At 40.4% G+C, this 26,375-nt stretch overlaps 1 protein-coding gene and 1 pseudogene across 6 annotated transcripts in view; one reads left to right on the top strand and one right to left on the bottom strand.

Annotated features, from left to right (window-relative positions):
* Positions 1-26,375, top strand: part of RPS6KC1 (ribosomal protein S6 kinase C1) — a 204,001-nt gene that overhangs the window by 22,485 nt on the left and 155,141 nt on the right. The window lies entirely within an intron of this gene.
* Positions 164-3,072, bottom strand: LOC109570208 (NADH dehydrogenase [ubiquinone] flavoprotein 2, mitochondrial-like; annotated as a pseudogene).

Genomic DNA, 26,375 nt, shown 5'->3' with positions numbered 1-26,375 from the left:
GTATATACACTGAACACTAAAACACTGTACCATGAGGTCAGAAGCCCCTTTATGATTGCTATTATGCCGCAAGCTCTTGAAGTTGTTTTCTCATGGCTTTTTTTTTTAAGATAGGAGATTCATATTTTATTTCCTCAGTGATATATTTACAGTTGAACATAAATTAAAGGCCTCCTTGCACACCAAAGCCAAGTGTCTTAGGTGCTTCAGTCAAAGAGGTGAGGCCGCTGACTGATGCACGTGAGAAGCAGCCACTCCTTGGCCCCGGTTTTGGGATTTTGCCAGCATCGAGTTCCTCAGTAATTTCTTCAGTATCCTTAGGCGTCAGATTCTCGTAGTAGCTGTCATTTACTTGAACCATTGGTGCGTTTACACAGCCTTCTAAACATTCTACTTCTATCAGGTGTAGCCTCCCCAGCCTTTATTCCAGGCTTTCTTCCTGAATGGCCTCCAGTGTGCTGTCCAGGTTTCAAAGCATGCAAGGCACAGTAGTATAGGCTTGGATATGATACTTAACAACTGGCTTTGGATGGTACATTGCATAAAGAATTGCTGCTTCATATACTTTTATTGAAGATAATTGCAGAACTTCCTGTAACCTTTTTCATGTAGAGAGGGGCAGCCATGTATTCCATCTGGGCTAAATCCAGGAGTGGAAGCACAGCTATGGCCTTATGTGTTGCTGCTAGTTTTTTTTTTTTTTTTTTTTATAGTTGCTTCTGTCCTCTTAGAATTTTCCGGTATGAAGTCAAATGGAGTGTCTGGGTTATACTCAAGAGTATCTCTGTGCACAAATAAGGCTCCTCCAGCTCCATTTTGCACAGCTGTCTTATGCAGATTCCTTATACATCTTCCCCTCTGGGTGGTGAGGCTAGCTTTGCGGGCTCAAATTCCACAGAGAGGAACACGGCAGGACAGACGTCAGTCCTTTTGGGTCACTTGTTTTTTCATGTTCTTGCTGTGGTTTTGTTAACTCAGAGTGCATTTACTCTTCCCTTTCATGAAAAAAACAGCACCAGAACAACAACTCAAACTCTAACCAATTAAGCAAATAGAAAAACCCTGTAGGAACATAAGGTGACATTGACTTATTCTTGCATAGCTGTCCCTCAGTGTCTATGGGGCACTAGGTCCAGGACCCCCTTTGGGTACCAGAGTCTGTGGATGCTCATGTCCTTTGTCTGGTGTAGTGCAGTCGACCTTCGGTATCTGCAGGTTCCTCATCTATGGATTCAACCAACTGTGGATCAGCACCTCATATAAGTAAAATCATACAGTATTTGTTCTTTTGTGGCTGGCTTATTTCACTTAGCATCATTTCTCAAGATTTATCCACGTGGTAGCATGTATCAGAATTTCCTTCTTATTTCTGAATGTAGTCCATCAGGTGTGTGTCCACCGTTTTGTTTATTTTTTCATCCATCAGTGAACGCTTGGATTGCTTTTACCTTTTGGCTGTTAAAAATACTGCTGCTGTATTGGGCTTCACTGGCGGTCCAGGGTTAATACTGCGTTCCAGTGCAGGTTACAGGTTTGATCCCTGGTTGGGAAGCTGGGATCCCATATGCCTTGCAGCCAAAAGACCAAAACATAAAACAAAAACAGTATGGTAAAATCTAGAACAGAAACATGAAACATAATAAAGAGGAAACTGAGAAAAACATCACAAAACCCACCAAACTAAAATGGTAGAAACAAGAAAAAAAAAATATGGAGCAACCAGAAAATGATAAACAAATGGCAATACTAAGTCTTCAAATGTCAGAAATCCCCCATATGTAAATGGATTGAATTCACTCAAAAGAAACAGAGTGACCAGAGGGATTAAAAACTGTTTGTTGCCTCTAGGATACTCAGCTCAGCTCTAGAGACAAATAAAGGCTCAATGGGATGGAAGGGATGGGAAGGGATGGAAGATGATACTCCAAGCAGATGTCAGCCGGAAGAAAGCATGTGTTCAGTTCAGTTCAGTCGCTCAGTCGTGTCCGACTCTTTGCGACCCCATGAACCGCAGCACGCCAGGCCTCCCTGTCATCACCAACTCCCGGAGTCCACCCAAACCCACGTCCATTGAGTCGGTGATGCCATCCAACCAACTCATCCTCTGTCGTCCCCTTCTCCTCCTGCCCTCAGTCTTTCCCAGCATCAGGGTCTTTTCCAATGAGTCAGCTCTTCGCATCAGGTGGCCAAAGTATGGGAGCATCAGCTTCAACATCAGTCATTCCAATGAACACCCAGGACTGATCTCTTTTAGGATGGACCGGTTGGATCTCCTTGCAGTCCAAGGGACGCTCAAAAGTCTTCTCCAACACCACAGTTCAAAAGCATCAATTCTGCGCTCAGCTTTCTTTACAGTCCAACTCTCACATCCATACATGACTACTGGGAAAACCATAGCTTTGACTAGATGGACCTTTGTTGACAAAGTAATGTCTCTGCTTTTTAATATGCTGTCTAGGTTGGTCATAACTTTCCTTCCAAGGAGTAAGTGTCTTTTAATTTCATGGCTATAATCACCATCTGCAGAAAAATAGGCTTAAAGCCAAAAAAATTACAAGAGATAAAAATGGATGTTATATAATGATAAAGGGGACAGTCCATTAAGAAGACATGACTCATTAATAAGAATATATACATCTGACATAGCACCAAAATATATAAAACAATTATTAACAGTCCTAAAGGGAGGGATTGACAGCAACACAATAATAGTAGGGGACTTGAACATCCCACTTACATCAATGGATAGATCTAGACAGACAGTCAACAAGGAAACATTGACCTTAAATGAAATATTAGACCATTCTTACAGATATATACAGAATATTTCATTCAAAAGCAACAAATACACATTTTTCTCAAGTGTACATGAATTGTTTTCAAGGATAGACTGTATGTTGGGACACAAGTTCAGTCTCTTTAAGAAAATTGGCTAGGGACTTCCCTGGTGGTCCAGTGGTTAAGAATCTGCTTTCTAATGCAGCGGCTGTGAGTTCAGTCCCTGGTTGGTGAACTAAGAGCCCACGTGCTGTGGGACAACTAACCCCGGCACCACAAGTCGAGAGCCTGCATGTCGCAACTACTGCACTGCAGTGAAAAGATCCCACATGCTGCAACTAAGACCCGATACAGCCAAATAAATACGTTTTTAAAGAAGATCAAACTATAAGAAGAAAGCTGGAAAATATCCTAAGTATGTGGAGACTGAACAACTATTGGTCAATGAAGAAATCAAAAGAGAAATAAAAAATGCATGAAGACAAATGAAAATGGAAATATGACATATCAGAATCTATGGGATGCAGCAAAGACACAATTCTAAGACAGAAGTTTATAGCAGTGTAGGCCTTGGAACCCCACTCCAGTACTCTTGCCTGGAAAATCCCATGGACGGAGGAGCCTGGTGGGCTGCAGTCCATGGGGTCGCTAAGAGTTGGACACGACTGAGCGACTTCACTTTCACTTTTCATTTTCATACATTGGGGATGGAAATGGCAACCCACTCCAGTACTCTTGCCTGGAGAATCCCAGGGACGGAGGAGTCTCCTGGCTGCCGTCTATGGGGTCACACAGAGTCGGACACGACTGAAGCGACTTAGCAGCAGCAGCAGCAGCAGCAGGCCTTCTCTAAGTAACTAGAAAATCTCTAGTAATCTAACGTTAAACTAAAGAAACTAGAAGAAAAGAACAAATGAAGTATATAGTCAGTTGAAGGAAGGACATAAGAAAAGTTACAGTGGAAGTAAATGAAATAAAGATTTAAAAGACAATAGAAAAGATCAGTGAAATTAAGAGCTGGTTCTTTGAAAAGGTAAACAAAATTGACAAACCTTATGCTAGCCTCACTAAGAAAAAAGAGAAGGTTCAAATAAAATCAGAAACGTAAAGAAGTGAAGTTACAATGAATGCTGCAGAAATACAAAGGATTATAAGAGACTACTATGAATGAATATGCCACCAACTTGGACTGTCTAGAAGAACTGGATAAATTTAAGAATCATTCGACCTTTCAGGTCTGAAACATGAAGTATAAAATCTGAATAGACTGATCACTGGTAAAGAGATTGAAACTAAAAAAAAAAAAGCAACCACCCCAAAACATAAGTCCAGGACCACATGGCTTCAGCAGTGAATTCTCTGAATCTTTCAAAGATTTAATACCTGTTTTTCTGAAGCCCTTCCAAAAAATTGAGACTGGAGTGCTTCTTAACACGTTTTACGAGGCCATCATTACCTTGATACCAAAATCAGGTAAAGATAACATACAGAAAAGAAAATTACAGGCCAATATCTCTGATGAACGTAGATGCAAAAATCTTCAACAAAATATTAAGCAAATACAGTACACTAAAAGGATCATAATGATGAAGTGGCGTTCATTCCAGGGATACGAGGGTGGCTCTGTATCTGCAAATCTATTAATATTCTACACCACATTAATAAAATGGAAGATAAAAATCATACGATCATTTCAATAGATGTAGAAAAAACATTTGACAGATTTTAACGATCATTTGTGATAAACTTTGAATAAAATAAAATTATTATAGAAGGAATGTACCTAAACATGATAAAGGCCATATATGACAAATTGATAGTTAACATCATACTGAATGATGAAAAACTGAGAGCTGTCCTTTTATCAGTGAGATCAGGATGCCTACTCTTATTCAACGTAGTATTGGAAGTCCTAGCTAGAGCATTTAGGCAAGAAAAAGAAAAGACCTCTAAATTGGAAAGGAAGAAGGAAGACTGTCACTGTTTGCAGGTGACATGATTTTATATATAGAAACTCCTATAAACATCTCACCAAAAATCTGTTGGAAATAATAAATGAATGTAGAAAAGTTGCAGGATAGGAAATCAAAATATAAAACTGTTGCATTTTTATACCCTAATAAGAAGTAGCAGAAAGAGAAATTAAAACAATCCCATTTACAATCACAGCAAAAAGAATAAGATACTCTGGAATAAACTTAACCATGGAGGTGGAGACTTGTACACTGAAAACTGTAAAGCATTGTTGAAGGAAATTGAAGAAAACACAAAGTAATGGAAAGATAGCCCATGTTCATGGATTGGAAGAATTAACATTGTTAAAATGCCTATATTACCTAAAGCTATCCACAGATTCAATCCTTGTCAAAAATCCCAACAACAGATTTCATAGAAATTGAACAAAAAATCATAAAATTTTTATGGAATTGCAAAAGATCCGGAATAGCTGAAGTAATCCTGAGGAAAATGACCAAACCTGGAGGTTTCACACTCTCTGATTTCAAATTACACTGCGAAGCTCCCCAGAGGAGGAAACGCCAGCCCACTCCAGGATTCTTGCCTGGAGAAGCCCATGGAGGAGCCTGGTGGGCTCCAGTCCGTGGGTTCACAGTCGGACACAACTGAAGCGACTTAGCATGCATGCACAAATCTGTACTAATCAAAATAGCATGTTATTGGCAGAAAACAGACACACAGATCAATGGAGCAGAACTGAGAGCCCAGAAATAAATGCACACATACATATGGATAACTGAGAACATACCATGGAGAAAGGAAAGTCTCTCCATTAGTGTTGGCAAAAGTGAACAACTGTGTGCAAAAGAATAAACTGGAGCACTGTCTTATACCACACACGAAAAGTACCTTAAAACGTGCAAAAGACACGAACATCACATCCAAAAGCATGAATCCCTAGAAGAAAACAGGCTGTACGCTCTTTGCTATTAGTCTTAGCAGTAATTTTTTTGGATATGTCTCCTCAGGCAAAGGAAATAAAAGCAGAGATAAATGGGATGACTTCAAACTAAAAAGCGTCGGCACAGCAAATGAAACCATTAACAAAATGAAAAGACAGCTTACTGAGTGGGAGAAGGTACTTGCAAATTGTATACCTGTTAAGGGCTAATATTTGAAATATATGAAGAACTCCTCTAATTCAACAACAAAAAAGCCAAACAACCTGATTAAAAAATGGGCAGAGAATCTGAATAAATCTTTTCCCAAAGAGGATATAGATGTTCAACAAGCACATAAAAAATATTCAACATCACTATTAGGGAAATGCAAATCAGAGTCACAGTTAGATATCCCCTCATGCTCATTAGAATGCTGATTATCAAAAGTTGTTGGAGAGGATGCGAAGAGAAAGGAACCCTCTTACACTGGGAGTACAGCATGGAGATTCCTCAGAAAATTAATCAAAATGGCCATATGATCCATCTATTTTACTTCTGGGTATTCTGAAGAATATGAAAACAGTAATTTGAAAAGATCTATGCTTATTGCCAAATTCAGACTTAAATTGAAGAAAGTAGGGAAAACCATTAGACCATTCAGGTATGACCTAAATCAAATCCCTTATGATTATACAGTGGAAGTGAGAAATAGATTTAAGGGCCTAGATCTGATAGATAGAGTGCCTGATGAACTATGGACTGAGGTTCGTGACATTGTACAGGAGACAGGGATCAAGACCATTCCCATGGAAAAGAAATGCAAAAAAGCAAAATGGTTGTCGGGGAGGCCTTACAAATAGCTGTGAAAAGAAAAGAAGCGAAAAACAAAGGAGAAAAGGAAAGATATAAGCAATCTGAATGCAGAGTTCCAAAGAATAGCAAGAAGAGATAAGAAAGCCTTCTTCAGCGATCAATGCAAAGAAATAAAGGAAAACAACAGAATGGGAAAGACTAGAGATCTCTTCAAGAAACTTAGAGATACCAAGGGAACATTTCATGCAAAGATGGGCTCAATAAAGGACAGAAATGGTATGGACCTAACAGAAGCAGAAGATATTAAGAGGAGGTGGCAAGAATACATAGAAGAGGTGTACCAAAAAGATCTTCACGACCCAGATAATCACGATGGTGTGATCACTGACCTAGAGCCAGACATCCTGGAATGTGAAGTCAAGTGGGCCTTAGAAAGCATCACTACGAACAAAGCTAGTGGAGGTGATGGAATTCCAGTTGAGCTATTTCAGATCCTAAAAGATGATGCTGTGAAAGTGCTGCACTCAATATGCCAGCAAATTTGGAAAACTCAGCAGTGGCCACAGCACTGGAAAAGGTCAGTTTTCACTCCAGTCCCAAAGAAAGGCAATGCCAAAGAATGCTCAAACTACCGCACAATTGCACTCATCTCACATGCTAGTAAAGTAATGCTCAAAATTCTCCAAGCCAGGCTTCAGCAATACATGAACTGTGAACTTCCAGATGTTCAAGCTGGTTTTAGAAAACACAGAGGAACCAGAGACCAAATTGTCAACATCCACTGGATCATGGAAAAAGCAAGAGAGTTTCAGAAAAAACATCTATTTCTGCTTTATTGACTATGCCAAAGCCTTTCACTGTGTGGATCACAGTAAACTGTGGAAAATTCTGAAAGAGATGGGAATACCAGACCACCTGACCTGCCTCTTGAGAAACCTGTGTGCAGGTCAAGAAGGAACAGTTAGAACTGGACATGGAACAACAGACTGGTTCCAAATAGGAAAAGGAGTACGTCAAGGCTGTATATTGTCACCCTGTTTATTTAACCTATATGCAGAGTACATCATGAGAAACGCTGGGCTGGAGGAAGCACAAGCTGGAATCAAGATTGCCGGGAGAAATATCAATAACCTCAGATATGCAGATGACACCACCCTTATGGCAGAAAGTGAAGAGGAACTAAAAAACCTCTTGATGAAGGTGAAAGTGGAGAGTGAAAAAGTTGCTTAAAACTCAGCATTCAGAAAATGAAGATCATGGCATCTGGTCCCATCACTTCATGGGAAATAGATGGGGAAACAGTGGAAACAGTGTCAGACTTTATATTCTTGGGCTCCAAAATCACTGTAGATGGTAACTGCAGCCATGAAATTAAAAGAGACTTACTCCTTGGAAGAAAAGTTATGACCAACCTAGATAGCATAATCAAAAGCAGAGACATTACTTTGCCAACAAAGATCCGTCTAGTCAAGGCTATGGTTTTTCTAGTGGTCATGTATGGATGTGAGAGTTGGACTGTGAAGAAAGCTGAGTGCCAAAGAATTGATGCTTTTGAACTGTGGTGTTGGAGAAGACTCTTGAGAGTCCCTTGGACTGCAGAGAGATCCAACCAGTCCATTCTGGAGATCAGCCTTGAGATTTCTTTGGGAGGAATGATGCTAAAGCTGAAACTCCAGTACTTTGGCCACCTCATGCGAAGAGTTGACTCATTGGAAAAGACTCTGATGCTGGGAGGGATTGGGGGCAGGAGGAGAAGGGGATGACAGAGGATGAGATGGCTGGGTGGCATCACTGACTCGATGGACGTGAGTCTGAGTAAACTCCTGGAGTTGGTGATGGACAGGGAGGCCTGGCATGCTGCGATTCATGGGGTCGCAAAGAGTTGGACATGACTGAGCGACTGAACTGAACTGAACTGATGCAGACCTATGTATATTGCAACCTTATTTATAATTTCCAAGATAAGGAAACAACCTAAATACCACTGACGGATGAATAAAGAAAATGTTTCTGTGTACATATATGCAATCAAATACTACTCAGCCATAAGAAACAATGAAATCTTGCCATCTACAACAACATGAATGGACCTAGAGGGTATTATGTTAAGTGAAATAAATCAAATGGAAAAAGACAAATACCGTATGATTTCACTCATGTGTAATCTAATTGAAATGAAATGGAGCAAAAACAAACATGTGGATACAGATTGGTAGTTACCAGGGGGAAGAGTAGTGGGGATAGGGCACAATGGTTAAAGGCGGTCAAGTGCACAGGGATGGATGGAAGCTGGACTTGGGTGGTGAGCATGCTGTGGTGTGTACGAAAGTAGAATTAAAATGTTACACATGAGAAACTTGCTGTTGTAAACCAATGTGCAAATGGTTATAAACCTCAAACAAAAAAAAAAGTACTGTAATTTTCTGCTCTGTGCATCTTCTTCCTAGTTTTGCTTCTAGAGAAAACTGGCTTTTATCTTTTTTATTTTTCATTTTTTGAATGTGTATTCTGTATCTATAATAGTAAATTTATACAGTTTTTTTTTTTTGGTATAACAGCTTATGACATGTTTATCTACTTTTTACTCTGATAGGTAAGATTTTGACTTACCTGTTCCCGTGTATTATTACGTAATATTTTTAGTTCTTCTGTTGACCACGTCTCTATTTCTTTGTCCCATAGCTATGGACAACACCATTCTGTAAGATGAATCTAGGAGTGTATTTGTCCTCTCTTTTACCTCATTAGCTCCTTTTACCACTCAGCTTTTGAAACTTGTATGCTTATTTTAACATTTCTCAAAGGTGGTAATACTTATATTCTTTTCAATAATCATAATTAAGATTCCATACTTAATCTGTAGAATGATTTTCAAATCCGGAATTTTAATCAACTTCATCTGTAATATTAGTATCATTATGTCTATAAATATTGTTTATTATATCAGGTAATATTTGTATCATGACTGTAAATATTGTTCATTAAACAGGTAACAATTATCTTTTGTTAAGTTTAATTGTGATGACTACTGTGACAATGTAGGTTTTTTAAAACTTTTTATTTTCTATTGTAGTTTAATCAGTTAACAACCTTGTAGTAGTTTCAGGTAAATAGCAGGGGGGCTCAGCCATACATACACATGTTACGACAATGTAGTTTTAATGGAATCTTTTTTCCTTATACTACCAGTAAATCAAATTCATGCTGCGTGCTAGTTTGCTAAATATTTGGACCATACCTTTTGTGATAGACCATCTCCAAGATGGCCGTATGTAATCCTTGTCTCCTGTTAGTTACACATTTGTGTATTCCCTTCCCAGGAATCGATTGGCCTGTGTGACCAGTAGCGTAAAAAAAGTGGCGGTGTGTCACTTCTGAGGTTAGGTTATAAAAGCTGTGGCTTGTCTCTTGGGGATGTTGTCTGCCTCTCTCATTACTTGCTCTGAGGGTTACCAGCTTTCATACTGTGAGGACACACACAACCCATGATGAGGCCCACGTTGAAAGAAACAGAGGCCAACATCAACACCCCGCAGTCATCTGAAACCTGGTACAATCATGTGGATGAGTTTAGGTGCTGATTTCTCCGGTTCAGTAGACCTTTGAGATGACTGCAGCACTGGCTGACAGTTTGACTGCAGCCTCATGAGAGACACTGAGCTGGAAACATCCTGCCTAGCCTCTTAGGATTCCTGACTATCAGAGGCTTTGTGAGATAGTAATGTTTGTTATTGTAGGCTACCAAGTTTTGGGATAATTTTTTACATCGCAATCAGTACTTAATTTTTTTTTTTTTTAACCTGGAAGTTTGAGTGCTGTTATGACAAAACCCAAAAATGTGGAGAGTGGCTTTGGAATGAGCCATGGGCTTTGAGGAGAGTATGAGGGCCTACACTGTCTTGAGGAAGCTGTTTATAGAAGCCTCGTGGTCTTTGATAAGACTGCAGGTGACGGTTTGCAGGAAAACAAGGTAAATGTTACTGGAAATTAGAGGAAGGGAGCGGGTCCTTCTTACATCGTTGTAGAAAGTTTAGCAATGTGGTTGCGTACAGAGGTGTGGGAAGTAGGAAAGGTACCAACGGAAGAGGGTATGCTGCTGGGAGATGTCCAACCAGAGTGTTTAGTAAGTTCGGTGTGGTTTCTTCTTGCTTCTTTTAGTAAAACGTGAGAGAGAAATTAGAGGAAGGTTTGTTTTTGTGGTGGCTTAAAACAATAGAGCTTTATTTTTTTTTTATAGTTTTGGAGGCCTGAAGTCTGAAATGAGTATCACTGGACAGAAATCAAGGTGTTAGCAGAGCCTAGAGCTTCTAGGGAGGAATACATTCCTTGCCTCTTTCAGTTTTTGGTGACTGGGTGTATTCCTTGACTTATGCCAGCATCACTTCAGTCTTCAAGGCCCTCATCTTCAATTCTCTGTCTACTTCAATACTCCACTGCCTTCTCTGTGTGAAATCTCTCTCTGCCCCTCTCTTACAAGACATCTGTGATGGCATTAGTGCCCATTCCTGATAATCCAGGGTAATCTCTGCCTCTCAAGGTCCTTAATCACATCTGCACACACTCTTTGAATAAAGTATCATTTACAAGTTGCAGGAATTAGGACCTAGAAACTTTGGGGCCATCTTGAGACTATCACATATATTTGAGTTCCTCCTTTCCTCTCTCCATCCCTCTCTTCCTTTCTTTCAAAACTTTTAAGATCATGAATATATTCTGCTCTTTTACAAAATTGCCCCTTATGTTTAGCATCCATAGATTCTTACACAAACCAGTGTTTACATCATGGCTTCAGTTCAGTTCAGTCACTCAGTTGTGTCTGACTCTGCGACTCCATGGACTGGAGCATGCCCGGCCTCCCTGTCCATCACCAGCTCCCATCATGGCTTCATAATAATGAGTTTCCAGTTCTAGCACTGCTTCCACCTTAGTGATTATCCTCCCTATCTCTTTGTTTGTGTGTCTTTGTAACTGTTCTTCTTTTTACCTGAATCTCTGTTATCTATCTGTATGGCTGCATGTTTGTGTATTGTGTCTATTTCTGTATTTTTCCATCTATCCATTATTTATTTGGACTCATATACCTAATTTTCCCCTCCCAATAGTTTAGAATTTGGAATTCATTAGGCCTCCCTGGTAGCTCAGGTGGTAAAGAATCTGTCTGCAATGCAGGTGATCTGGGTTCTATCCCTGGGTCGGGAAGATCCCCTGGAGAAGGGAATGCTCCAGTATTCTTGCCTGGAAAATCCCATGGACAGAGGAACCTGGAAGGCTACAGTCCATGGGGTCACAGAGAATCGGACATGACTGAGTGACTTTCTCGTTCACACTTTCTTTCAGGGTACTAGATGCCCAAATTGTTCTAGATTTGACTAGTAGGGCCCCTTTTACTTTGGGCTTCTCTGTCCTTGAAACTTTTCACCATCACATGTTTTTGTGGTTGTTGTTTTTTTAAAGCACTTACTACTTTTAAGCATAACAAGACGTTCAGTGCTCATCTGTGAGCTCATAAGCTCCAGCCTTGGAATCGGCCATCTCTTCACAGAGCCCTGGTTGCTTTTTGTGGGGAATGTTTTTGGAAACTGTTAGTTATCATTTTTTTTGCATAAAATTAGCTCCAATTCCACCTTTTTTTTTTTTCCCCCTTATTGGACCTACTTTTCCAACTGGCTTGTATAAACTTAATCTGTCGAGGTGTTGAGGGACTCTGTGGGAGATGGACTTCTGTTCCTGCGTGCTCTGTGTTGCCAGTGGCGCGGACGTTTGTGGGCTTCCCAGCGGTCCTCACCTTCTAGCAAGTTTTGTTGCTCGCTCCTGTCTAGGGCTCCCCTCCTTCCACCTGCGGCCTGCTGACACCACAGAGAGTTTCCTGTTTGGCAGTCCAGCCTGCAGTTCCGTGCCCAGTGCCTTTGGCCCTCCTGCTGTGGAGCAAGTGGCTGGGGCAGCCCAGCTGACTCTCTCAGCCAGCCTGCTGCAGCTGCCCTGTCTCCGGGAGCCCCGAATCCAGCCTTGGGGAGCAGGCCCCCTTGCTAGGACTGCCTTCGGTTCTTCCCCTCCATCCTAGGATATTCCTTACACTTCTCTTTTATTCCTTCTTAGTAGTTAATCCCGGAGAAGGCAATGGCACCCCACTCCAGTACTCCTGCCTGGAAAATCCCATGGACGGAGGAGCCTGGAAGGCTGCAGTCCATGGGGTCGCTGAGGGTCAGATACCACTGAGCGACTTCACTTTCACTTTTCACTTTCATGCATTGGAGAAGGAAATGGCAACCCACTCCAGTGTTCTTGCCTGGAGAATCCCAGGGACGGGGGAGCCTAGTGGGCTGCCGTCTGTGGGGTCGCACAGAGTCGGACATGACTGAAGTGACTTAGCAGCAGCAGCAGCAGTAGTTAATCCTGTGTAAGTAGTTAATAATTCTTTATAAGACTTTCCCTCTTCAAACTGCCGTGTGGATTCCACTTTTTGGCTGGACTCTGGCTGCCGCAGGGTCCTCTATCTGGGCAGTAGATAAGCTCACTATCTGGGTGGTAGACAGGCTCATTGTGGCCTGTTTCAAGGCTCTTTCAGCTGCTGTAGTTGGGAATCAGTGCATTTATGTACATACATATTACAATGCATGCATTGTACATACTTCCATTCATGTACAAATCTGTACATATATATATATATATATACACCTACATGTGCTTATTTCAGAGTTGTTTATGATAGCTTTTGCCAAACAGAGTTTTATATGTTCAGTTTTATTCCTGAATGCTCCTCCACTAACCTCCTTGCCAAGCTTTTATGGTTTTGGTCCTGATGAGAAAGGTCGTCCCATACCTACATTTGCTTATAAGATGATTTTTATAGCTTAAAAAATTCTTTTTAATATCTGTGTGGAATTTATATTTGAATGGGATGTCACATGATGCTCCATTTTAGTTTTCTTTCAGATGGTTAGATATCTGTTGTCACATCACTTATTCAATAATTTGTATTTTTCCTAAGGAAATCTTTGTTATACTTTTCATATGCATTGCCATTAATTAAGGGTTTTTTCTTTTGTGGCATTTATTTGTCTATTCTTACATTAATTCTTGTTTCTATACCATGTTGATTTTTGTATAATGGCTTTATAGAGTATGGTCTGATGCTAGCTATATTTCTCATCAGCATTGGGGAAATGCTGCCTTGCAAGGTCATCTTGGAATACTTGGGGCTCTTACATTGGTTCTTCTTGGTTCTCAGAAGCCATGCCAGTTATCCATTATCCATTTATTGCCTCTGAGCTTCAGGTCCATTCCTTTTTTTTTTAAATTGGCCTCACTGTGCGGTTTGTGGGATTTAGTTCCCCCATTTTAGTTCCACTGGACCTCCAGGGAATTCCCGTCAGGTCCTTCTTTCATTTCCTGTTCCACATTAATAGGCTGGACTCCTCAAGCGTTTCCCTTTACAGTGAGTATTGCAGTTAAGCTTCACTTAGACATATGCTTAACTGTAGGGGACACTGGAGGGCGCTCTGGGAGGGTCAGGTCTCTTCTCCCTCCTTGCAGTCTGCTGTGGACTGTTTTGCTTTTGCTTTTGCTGCGCTGTTGTCAGAAGCATCTGCCTCAGCCACACACCTGGAGCCCAGGCTCCTGATGAGCTTGTAGCCACAGTTAGTCGGTGGCCGTCTAGCTAAGCACTGCACGGTCTCCAGGGCTGTTGGAGAGTGGGCTTCACACACTCTCTGTCTGTGTATTTGCCCCTCAGCTGCAGCCCGCTAGCACCCTGTACCTCTCCGACAGGACACTAGACCTCCGGCCTTGTTGCCCTGCAGGCGAACAGATTCTTGATACTCCCCCTTCTGCCTGCCAGTCTGACAGCTGCGGCCTGCCTTCCTTACCTCAGAAAGTCATTTCCTGTGGCCTTCCTTACCTCCAGCGTGTTCCCCAGGCCTTGCATGACCTTGCTTTATGCGTGGGCTCCCAGCACTGTGACTCTCTCGTTGCCCACCTGCCTGCCCTGTCCCTTCTGAAGTATGGAGGGGGTCTTTCCTGGTGACTGTGGACCAGTCCGGGGAGCCCAGCAAATGTCTCCCAATCCAGTGGCTGTAACCATACCTTTTCCAAGAGGATCTGAGATCGAACCGTGGGGAGGGCTTCCCTCTTCCAAGTTTTTTCTTCCTTGGGTACCCTGGGATATTCATTAGGATTCTCTTTTCACTTTAGAGTTTCTATTTTTCTATTGTCATGCTTAATAATTCTTTATATTAATTTTTTCCTATTCCAGTTGCTGTGTGATTTTTGATCTCTTGACTGGACCCTGCTGTCTGTCTTTGATTTTAGAAGAATTCTGGGTAATCTGACGTTATCCTGTCTCCGTTAGCTCAGGGTTCTCGTGGCACAGGGATTTCTTCATTCTAATTTGATTGCAGGATCACGGTACTCCTGAGCTTCACACTTGCTTCCTCAGAATGTGCAGCAGGTTTTCACAGCTCCTTGAGATTTGGGCACAAGATGCAGAGAATCTTATATAGTATAGCAACATCAGTGACATTTATGCCAGAATAAAGGGGTCATTGAAAGCTTCTTGCTACAATGCTTTAATTTTAATAAATGCTAAATATTAACAATTTATGATATATGCTGACATTTCAAAATATAAGTAATAGCAACAAGTATCTTGGATGCATAATTAGAAAGATAAAAAAACAATTGAGGGAAGTGGGCAACTGGTCACTAGCCGTAGAACCATTAGTTCTGATGGTTCCATCCATTCATTACGTTCTTGTACTCAGCGTTAGGGGATCCACGAACTCTTGTTATTGTAGGCTGTTAACCTCTGACTGCTTGCTTTTGGTCTTTGAGTCTAGACATCCCATCGGTTCTCCACATTTCTCATGGTTTCTGTTTACAGTTACTATCCAAACCCTGTGGTTCCTTCCTTTTTTTCATGACACCTGTCCCGTTTAAGGTTGTCAAGTTGTAGCTGGTTACATGCCGTAAATGTAAGACTCTACTACTGGAGTCTTCTCTGATTAATTTCAGCTTAACCCTTAATTATCTGGGGGTTTTATGAGCACATTTAATTCAAGAAACATTTTAGAAATGGGCACTGTTGTATACAGTGACTCAGCCTCTGCCTTCTCAGAAATTTAGAGTCTCATAGTTGAAGCAAGCATCATGATCCAGAAGTGCTGGATGTGGCTTTCATCCGGTCAAGTTTTTAAGTCTTGTGATTCTCTACTTTTATTATGAAGGTGCAAGTAATGTAAAAAATTGACTATTCTGAGGAGTTTTAAGAATCATACTTCTAAAGCCACACCAACAGTTTTTTGTTTTTGTATTCTAAAAGGAAAGAAACTTCTCTTGTATTGTACCTACCTTTTCCTCCGCCTTTCCTGAGCTGTGTTGTTTAGAGACTGCTTTGTTCTTATTTACAGATGTATCTTCAGCATGTAGCACCATGCCTAACCATATATATACTTGAAAAATACAGAAATAATGAGTTAAGGTTTAAGAGCTGGACTAGTGACAGACAATGTTACCATTAAAAATCACTCTCATGGCAGAAATTTAAAAGTTTGATTATAACTAGTATGGGGAAGGGAGAAGGCAATGGCAACCCACTCCAGTACTCTTGCCTGGAAAACCCCGTGGGAGGAGCTTCTTAGGCTGCAGTCCATGGGGTCGCTAAGAGTTGGACATGACTGAGCGGCTTCACTTTCACTTTTCACTTTCATGCATTGGAGAAGGAAATGGCAACCCACTCCGGTGTTCCTGCCTGGAGAATCCCAGAGATGGGGGAGCCTGGTGGGCTGCCGTCTATGGGGTCACACAGAATCGGACACGACTGAGGTGACTTAGCAGCAGTACGGGGAAATAGATATAGGAAGGGTAGAAATTTGCATAGTTTGGGGAGGACAATTTGGAATATACCTTTTCCTGTTTTTTAGTAAATTTTACTACACATCTATTCTCTTGTCTACAGGGAGATAATTATTATTAGATATTTGGCTTCAGAATTCTCCTTTACACTCTTAAAAATTACTGAAGCTTGAAAAACTATTGTTTATGTGGTTGTAGCTATTAATATTTATCACACTAGAAGTTTAAAAATATTTTTGTACTTAGTTAAAAATGTAACGTGAGTATTTTTATGAAAAAATTAGAGTAGTATTAGTTTACTTATATGAATCTTCAATGCCTGGATTAAAAGAAAAATACCTAATTCTCATATCTGCTTCTGGATCCAGTCTGTGGTAAAATGTGATGAAGTATATGGAGAAGGCAATGGCACCCCACTCCAGTACTCTTGCCTGGAAAATCCCATGGACAGAGGAGCCTGGTAGGCTGCAGTCCATGGGGTTGCGAAGAGTCGGACATGACTGAGCGACTTCACTTTCACTTTTCACTTTCATGGATTGGAGAAGAAAATGGCAACCCACTCCAGTATTCTTGCCTGGAGAATCCCAGGGAGGAGGGAGCCTGGTGGGCTGCCGTCTGTGGGGTCGCACAGAGTCGGACATGACTGAAGCAACTTAGCAGCAGCAGCATATGAAGAAAAATTAGGGTCACACAGATGATGTTGTTGGAAAAGGGAGGAGTATTTTAACAGCTTTTCAGATGGTTGAAGATAACTCTTCTTCGATACACCAAAGCTTGGTAGTGGTAAATTCCTTCTTTTTTTGTTATTTAAGTATAGCTGATTTACTGTATTATATTAGTTTTAGGTATACAACATAGTGATTTGATATTTTTATAGATTATACTGTAGTTGAAGTTATTATAAAATGTTGGCTATATTTTTTGTGCTGTGCCTTGCATCCTGGTATCATATTTATTTCCTACCTAGTAGTTGGTACCTCTTAATCCTCTCCCACTATATTGCCCCTCCTCTCACCCTTTTCTGTGTTGGTAACCACTAGTTTGTATCTGTGAATCTGTTTCTGTTTTGTTATACTCATTTGTTTATTTTTTAGATTCTACAAATAAGTGAAAATACACAATATTTGTCTTCCTCTGTCTTGACTAATTTCAGTAAGCACGATACCTTCCAGGAGGTCCATCTATGTTGTTACATATGGGAAAATTCTATTCTTTTCTATGGCTGGGTAGACAGCAGTCATTTCATAAAGGCTTAGTTACATTATGGAATCTGACACTCAGTCAATGAAGCTCTGGTCCTTTGTTATATTAAAATCCATTCATCTGTCTTTGGTTTGAATGTATCTTTTACTTATGTGTGAGCTTGTGACACACATTGATCATTTGACAAGTTTTGGTTCCCTGAGTTATGCAGATTTTGCAAATGTTGGCCATTTTCATTAAATAGTATCCAAAAATGTTAACTATCACAGCAGATCTCTAAAGGAAATTTTTTAAAGTATTAGGAAGCTGTCAAGCTTATAGTGAATTGACGGCTTGAATTTCATCACTGAAAATGATGCTCCTGGTTGTTTTCTTTGAAGTGTTAGGCTCAGTTTGTTTATTTTTGAGAAAATATCTGTCAGATATCCAAGTCATAGTAGTTTATATTTTTTTTACACACAGACTTTTAAAAAGAAATGGTCTCAAGTAAGTATTGAGGTTTAATAAAGTTAATTTTTATGCTTCATCACGGACATTCTTATGTAAAACTGGCATTAAAAAAATTTGATGTGAGTGGCAGTAAGGAATATGACTGTTACTAATAAGTATAGTTTGGTACCATTGTCTTGGTTCATGCCAAGAGGTCAGCAGTTTTACTGCCATTGCTTTTAGATTATCAGTGCAGATGTCCATGTGGTGAAAATGCAGCTGCTGTCTTGGTATTATTATGAAAATGGTTTTGACCTTATTGATTCTTTGAATGCCCTTGGGGGACCCCCAGCAGTCTGCGGACTACACTTTGAGAACACATAACACATGTCTGAACACATATATGTGTATACAGATGACTGTCCTTGCAGCATTTTTTCCCATTTACTTATTGGAATATAATTGCTTTAGTTTGGTTAGTTTCTACTGTACAACAGTGTGAGTCAGCCATTTGTATCCATATGCCCCCTCCTTGAGTCTCCCCCCCGCCGCCCCCCCAGGTCATCACGGGGCACTGGGCTGAGCTCCCCGAACTGCTCAGCAGCTCCCCTGCTGGCTGGCTGTTTACCCATGGTAGTGTAGATACGTCAGTGCTGCTCTCTCAATTCCTGCCTCCCTCTCCTTCAGTAGAAGAAAACTGAAACTGAGTTTTCTCACTATATGATTGTATGGATGTGCCATACAAATTTAGACAATTATAGGATTCTGCAGCTATTTGGGATACACTGATATGAAAACATGTCCAAGATTTATTTTTAAGATAAAGAAACAAATGTTGCATAGCAGTATGTTTAGTCAGATCCCATCTGTATTTAAATAGACATACATGTTTGTGTGAAGCCGTACCTAATGTGTGCAGCCTGTGGTGGCGTGGGTGGAGGGATATTTTTGCTTTCTGCCTTACGCCTTCTGTGCTGTGGAGTTCAACTGCGCTCAAGTAGCTTGTGAGCTTGTGCAAATTAAACGATAAGCTTATCACTGGGTGCAAGGGAATGGCTTCTGGATTGGTTGAGATTCTTAACTATTATTGTCTGTTGCTAGTGGGTTATTTCCAACTTTTCTCCACATCCTTATACATTAAAGAGTGAAAGTTTCTTATTAATCTTAGTAAGTAAGCAATTTATCTCTTTCAGTAACTGGTGCAGTCCATTTGTAATACTTATAGTTGCAGTGAACCCTGCAGGCAGCAGCTGTGGTTGTGTGAAGGGAAGTTTTAGTTAATCATCTATCTTTTTAGCTAGTCTCACATTTTTAGTACATGAGCCTCAGCTGCAAAAGAGTCCTGTTTGTGATTTACAGAACCATCAGATCTGTGGTTACTATTTGAGTGTTTCAGGGAAAAGAACATGCCTTTTGGAATCAGATTTAGGCCCAAATCTTCTCTCCGCTGTTCACTAGTGGTGTGATCTTGTACAAATTAACATCTGAGCTTGTTATTGAGGAGTTAGGAATTACATCCGTTCCTGAGGATCGTATCGGTAGCGTGTGTAGCTCGGTGCTTTACGCGTATCAGCTCCTTTAGCTCTCATCTGTTGCTCGGTCTGCCCTTCCCCTAACGCACCACACTGTCCATGTGGAAGCTTCTGGTTAGCCTTTCAGGGCTCTAGTTGTCTCTTCTTCTAGGAAGTTCTCTGTTTTCTTTGGGGATAGTTGAGATGGTTGTTTCCCCCTCCGGGCTGTACGTCTCACCAGTCTGGCACTTAACTCATTTTATTTTTCTCCAATTTTTTTAACTTGCAAAATTTACAGAAAAGCCTAAAGAATAATATAGTGAACAGTTTATACCTTTGGCTCAAGTTCACTGAAAAACATTTTGCCACATTTTCCTGTGTCTCTGTGTATCATTTTTTTCCTGAACCACTTGAGAATACATTGCAGATTTTGTGACATTTCATCCCTACTTCCATATTTCCCCTATTACTCAAGAAATTTAATGCTGATATAATACTGTTGTTAAATATGTAGTTAATATTCAGTTTTCTCTAGTTATTCTAAATTTTTTTTTTTTTTGCATCCAGGATCATATCTGTAGGTTTGTTTATTTAGACTATTCCTTATGCATTTTTTTTGTCTGTTCATGACTTTGACATTTTTATTTGATTTTATTTTTTTTTTTGACTTTGACATTTAAAAAAAAATATTATTTTGCTTTTGTTTTAAAAAATAACTTTATTTATTGGCTGTGCTGGGTCTTTGTTCTGACATTTTAAAAGAGTATTAGTTTGTAGGTTTCACAATCTTGATCTTTTTTAAGATCATAAAAAACTGTTTTTTGTTTGTTTTGTTACATCTCTCCTCACACTGTGATTTCCTGTGAGAATGGGAAAAGCAGCTCCTGACAGATATAAGGAAGAACTGGCCTGACACTCCCTATGTGTTCGACCTTGGTGTTTCTTACTAGAGTTGGCCTGGCATTCACAGCTAGGTCGTGGTGTTCTCCTGTTGAATATAAGCAGTTTCACAGAATAGGAACATTAGACAAGGGTGCTCTTTGTCTTTGGATCAAGACTAAAACAAGACCATGCTGTAATCATGTCTGAACACAGACAAAAACATGAACATTGTCAAGTCACAAAAATGATCAAGCTTCGCTTCATCCTGGCTACCATGATGACTACAGATTTTTTTTATAAATCACAGCCTTAGCCTCTCTTCATTCTTCTTGCCTCATAATAAAATTTATTAAAACCATAGAATCGAAGAATTATATAGAATTAACAGAATCTTAGAATGGCTCCCACTTCCTGACAGAGCAAACAAAGCCCCACTTCTTTGCGTCTTTCCCCCAGCAGCCAACAGAAACTCAAATTCTGTAAGTCCTTTCTAACACCCTCTGAGTGAAACGCCCCAGGGTTCCCTAGAGTATACATTCTCCTTAGTCGTGAAAGTGAAGTTGCTCAGTCGTGTCCAACTCTTAGTGACCCCATGGACTACAGCCCACCAGGCCCTCCATCCATGGGATTTTCCAGGCAAGAGTACTGGAGTGGGGTGCCATTGCCTTCTCCATTAACAGCGGCTAGGCATATTATATTTACTTGGAGCTGGTATACTTGGTGACAGCCTTAGTGCCCTCGGACATGGCGTGCTTGGCCAGCTCCCCAGGTAGCAGCAAGCGCACGGCGGTCTGGATCTCCCTGGATGTGATAGTTGAGCGCTTGTTGTAATGCGCCAGGTGCCACGCCTTGCCAGCGATGCGCTCGAAAATGTTGTTGACAAAGGAGTTCATGATGCCCATGGCCTTGGACGAGATGCCGGTGTCCGGATGGACTTGCTTCAGCACCTTGTACACGTACATGGAGTAGCTCTCCTTGCGGCTGCGCTTGGGCTTCTTGCCGTCTTCTTCTGAGCCTTGGTCACAGCTTTTTTAGAGCCCTTTTTAGGGGCAGGAGCAGACTTAGCTGGTTCAGGCATGTCTATAATGACAACACCCAACAACACAGAAAGATCTTGAAAAGATCTATACATTCTCCTTACTCATAAGGAGTCTTAAACCTAACTTCTTTAACTAGAGGTATGTTCTTGGTGCTGTTGACTAGAGGAAATTCACACCTAAGAACTCGGCCTCTCCTTTTTGCCTTGTGAATGAGTTTTTAATACAGTTAGGAATTAGCACCAAGCTTCTCTGGCTAGTTTCTTACTGGTCAAGGATAACCTTTAGTTTTGTTTAACTGGTTTTTGGTTACTGACAGTTGCATTTTTAAAAAGCTGTAAATCCTGCTTTCATGAGTTGTTCTTCATAATTTAAAAAAAATTGGAGAAGATTTCAAAGACAGCTTAGAAATCAAAGAGAGAGACTGTATTTTCAGTGCTTTACCAGCTTTGTGAGAAGGTTTTGGTTTAATTTTCCTTCTGCCACTTTTAATAGCAAACCATTGTGGAGTAATTTGGAGGTGGTAGAGTGACTTAAAGATAATATATACACACTCATACACAAATAATATAGTACATAATGTGTAATACTGCATAATAAACTTCAGGAAAGATTGTTTTACATTTTCTATCATAAATTACCTATAATTTTTCTACTCTTCACAAGAAAATAAAATTTCCATTCCTGTAAATGGAAATTTAAAGGCTGTAAGAGAAGCACCTGTTCATAATTTCTCATTGTTGTTGACTTTCAAAGGAGGTTATGATGATATTAAAAGATGAACAGTTTGAGAGTAGCCCCTAGGGCGTTGTCTCCCATTAGAATTACTGTTGAATCTTGCTGCTTTTAAATTCAGTTGTCAAATTAGGTGGCTTTGTGCCATGTATTAGAGCCAGTAGTCATTGCATTAAAATTTATCTGCTTCTCTTTGTCTGTGCTACCAATACTGTTTTTTATTTTTGTTATTCTGAAATATCTTAGGAACAAAGAAGTGAACATGTTCTTTTATCATATTTGTTCTGATGCGAGGATTTAGTGTAATTGAACCTTTTAATGCATTAGCCTTTAATTTTGGTTGTACTCTGAAAAATGTTCTAATTCATCTCTGCTTGTCCAAGTTTAGTGGAATAGAAATGCATAGATCAATAGAAATAGAACAAAAATGCACTTTTGACATGTTTATTCTACTTAGAAGTTGATATACTCACAACTTAAGCATTTAAATCTAGTTTAATAGGGAAGTGAGGTGATTCATTGATCACACTAGGATTAAAGCAGCCAAATTTTTATGTATTTGTTTCAACTAGTAAACTAGCATTTTTTTAGGATGTCATCAAATGTGGGGAAGTTTTTCATTTATCAGTTCAGTTCAGTCAGTCACTCAGTCGTGTCCGACTCTTTGTGACCCCATGAATCGCAGCACGCCAGGCCTCCCTGTCCATCACCAACTCCCGGAGTTCACCCAGACCCATGTCCACTGAGTCAGTGATGCCATCCAGCCATCTCATCCTCTGTCGTCCCCTTCTCCTCCTGCCCCCAATCCCTCCCAGCATCAGAGTCTTTTCCAGTAAGTCAACTCTTTGAATGAGGTGGCCAAAGTACTGGAGTTTCAGCTTCAGCATCATTCCTTCCAAAGAAATCCCAGGGCTGATGTCCTTCAGGATGGACTGGTTGGATCTCCTTGCAATCCAAGGGACTCTCAAGAGTCTTCTCCAACACCACAGTTCAAAAGCATCAGTTCTTCGGTGCTCAGCCTTCTTCACAGTCCAACTCTCACAATCATACCTGACCACAGGAAAAACCATAGGCTTGACTAGACAAACCTTTGTTGGCAAAGTAGTGTCTCTGCTTTTGAATATGCTGTATAGGTTGGTCATAACTTTCCTTCCAAGGAGTAAGTGTCTTTTAATTTCATGGCTGCAGTCACCATCTGCAGTGATTTTGGAGCCCAGAAATATAAAGTCTGACACTGTTTCCACTGTTTCCCTGTCTATTTCCCATGAAGTGGTGGGACCGGATGCCATGATCTTCGTTTTCTGAGCTTTAAGCCAACTTTTTCACTCTCCACTTTCACTTTCATCAAGAGGCTTTTTAGTTCCTCTTTACTTTCTGCCACAACAAATTATTAGTTCATTTAAAGATAATATTGGGTGGTTTTGTGGGTTGAAACATAATATAATGTGTGCATTTTCTGGATTTCTGTTCTAAGATTACGGATGCTCACACAATTACTACTACTATATTTATAGGTACTGCAGTTTGCTTTTTTGTTTAAAGGATAAATATGCTGGACAATAATCATAAGCACCGATGAATACTCAAATTCTTATTTAGGCAAAAGAAGGGATAATGGACATTTTTAGCTGTCATTTTCACCTATTTGGCCAATGTTTTTTTTCCCCCAGGATAAATATCTTAGGTTGTTTTCAGGCCAGAGAATTTGTGCTACATGTTATAGCTCTCAGAAGCTTGTTTCCAGCTAATATTATTGATAGGTAAGCTAGCAGTGTCACCTTAGGCGTGTTTTTGTCATTGGAAGAATGTAATGTAGTTGTTGAGTGTGAACTGGAAACTAGTAGATTTAGCATAATGGGTAATATTAGTTTTGGTTTCTCATGGCTAATGCTCTGGATGTAGCCTCAGGCAACATGGCTCCAGAGCGATCAGGAATCCAAGCTCCTTCCTGCCTTGTTCTGTCTTGTTTTTAACCTCCTACATCCTAGTCCCTCCTGGAAGGGGAAAAGGAGATAGAATGAAGAGGAGAAGGGGGAGAAGGAGGGTGTATAGCAGTTATCTCTTAAAGAGATTTCTGGTAAGCTGCAAAATAAATTTCATTTATATTATTGGCCAGAATTTATTCCACAGGTAACCTCAAGGCAAGCTGGAAATTATCGTCTATTTCCACCCCTCCACTCCCGCCCCCACCCCTCGCCCACGGCTTCTCAGATAGCTCAGTGGTCAAGAACAATGACAGTGAAGTCACTCAGTCGAGTCCGACTCTTAGTGATCCCATGGACTGGAGCCTACCACACTCCTCCGTCCGTGGGATTTTCCAGGCAAGAGTACTGGAGTGGGTTGCCATTTCTTCTCCAGAGGATCTTCCCGACCCAGGGATCGAACCTGGGTCTCCTGCATTGTACGCAGATGCTTTACCACCTGAGCCACCAGGGGGGTGGTCAAGAATGGGCCTACCAGTGCTGGAGACGTAGGAGACGTGGGTTTAATCCCTATGTTGGGAGGATCCCCTGGAGAAGGAAATGGCAACCCACTCTAGTATTCTTGTCTGGAAAATTCCGTGGACAGAGTTTTTAAGTTTTTATTATTTACTCATACAGTCAACAAAAATATTTTAGCCTGTTCTATATACTGGACACTATGATGGTACTTGAAGGTTTAAAGAAACCATGATTGGTTTATTAAGAGCTTACTATGTACTTGATGAGGAGGGCATGGCAACCCACTTCAGTGTTCTTGCCTAGAGAAACCCATGGACAGAGGAAGCTGGCAGTTACAGTCCATGGGGTCACAGAGTTGGACATGACTGAAGTGACTGTGCATGCATGCGTGTGCTTGATACGGACTATTCATTTTGAGTACATTGTTCATTTTATTCATTTTGTAAATTAGGACGTCATCAGCCTAAATTTTATAACTACCAAATGAGAGAGCAAGTAGTTTGAACCCAGGTCTGTCTCTCAAACCGTTTCTTTCGGTTGTCATTAAGTAGATGTTTCATTAGACTTGAGTCACATTGAGCTGAGGCATTTAATTGTTCAGTTTCAAATTCTTGCCTTGGGTAGTATAACTAGGAGTCTTTCTTTTTTTTAAGGTTGACTCGTGTTTTTGTTGGAGAAGGCAATGGCACCCCACTCTAATACTCTTGCCTGGAAAATCCCATGGACGGAGGAGCCTGGTAGGCTGCAGCCCATGGGGTCGAGAAGAGTCGGACACAACTGAGCGATTTCACTTTCACTTTTCACTTTCATGCATTGGAGAAGGAAATGGCAACCCACTCCAGTGTTCTTGCCTGGAGAATCCCAGGGACAGCGGAGCCTGGTGGGCTGCCGTCTATGGGGTCACACAGAGTCGGACTCGACGGAAGTGACTTAGCAGCAGCAGCAGCGTTTTTGTGATCATACTACCTTGCTTATTTACACTTCATAGACTTGTAAAAACCTGTTCATTTTCTATATAACTATTTCTATTGTTATATATATATAACCATTTCTGTTGTTATATATATATATATATATATACACACACACACCCATTTCTGTTGTTATATATATATAACCATTTCTATTCTATTTCTGTTTAAAAACCTGTTCACTTTCTGTTGTTAACCATTTTAAGGTGATGTCATGATTAAAATCAACAAGCTTGAACCTCAGTTATTTTCCACAAAGTCTGGTTGTTAAGTTTGTCAGCTGGGAGATAGTATAATCTTACATGTAAGTGTTGGTTTTAAAGTATGTTGGATTAGATGTGTGTGATGTTTCCTAGGTTAGAACATTTTTTTTTTTTTGTAATTCTGCGCTCTCACAATAGAGTTGAGCATTTTGAAACAAATTTCCCTATAAACAATAGGGAGAGTAGAGATTTGGCACAAATTTAGTTAACATACCAAAATTTAATCATTAATTGTGTTTCTGAGTGAGTGGAAAACATATGTGATATTTTAAAAAGTTGCTAAAAAACAGATTTCCTTACTTTATCGTTATATTAAGTACTTAGTAAGCTACTGGAAGAAGTGTGGCAGTGTAAAAGTGACCTCTTTTCTCTCTGTACTCTCGGATGTACAGTGTTTAATCCTTTGACTAAAGCAACTGAGGGCTCTGTTCTAATCCGTCTGTTTCTTTCTTCCCTTTCATTCATTTGCGGCTCTGTGATAATTGCAAAGAAGTTGATTTATTTCCAGTAAGTTGTGGTGCCTATAACTAAGAATCTCTTTATGCCTCTGTTTTCATTAACATTTT

The sequence above is a fragment of the Bos indicus genome, chromosome 16 (genome assembly GCF_029378745.1).
Source record: "Bos indicus isolate NIAB-ARS_2022 breed Sahiwal x Tharparkar chromosome 16, NIAB-ARS_B.indTharparkar_mat_pri_1.0, whole genome shotgun sequence".
NCBI lineage: Eukaryota > Metazoa > Chordata > Mammalia > Artiodactyla > Bovidae > Bos > Bos indicus.
Note: the sequence above shows the minus strand (reverse complement) of the source record. Positions and strands in the feature narration are given on the sequence as shown.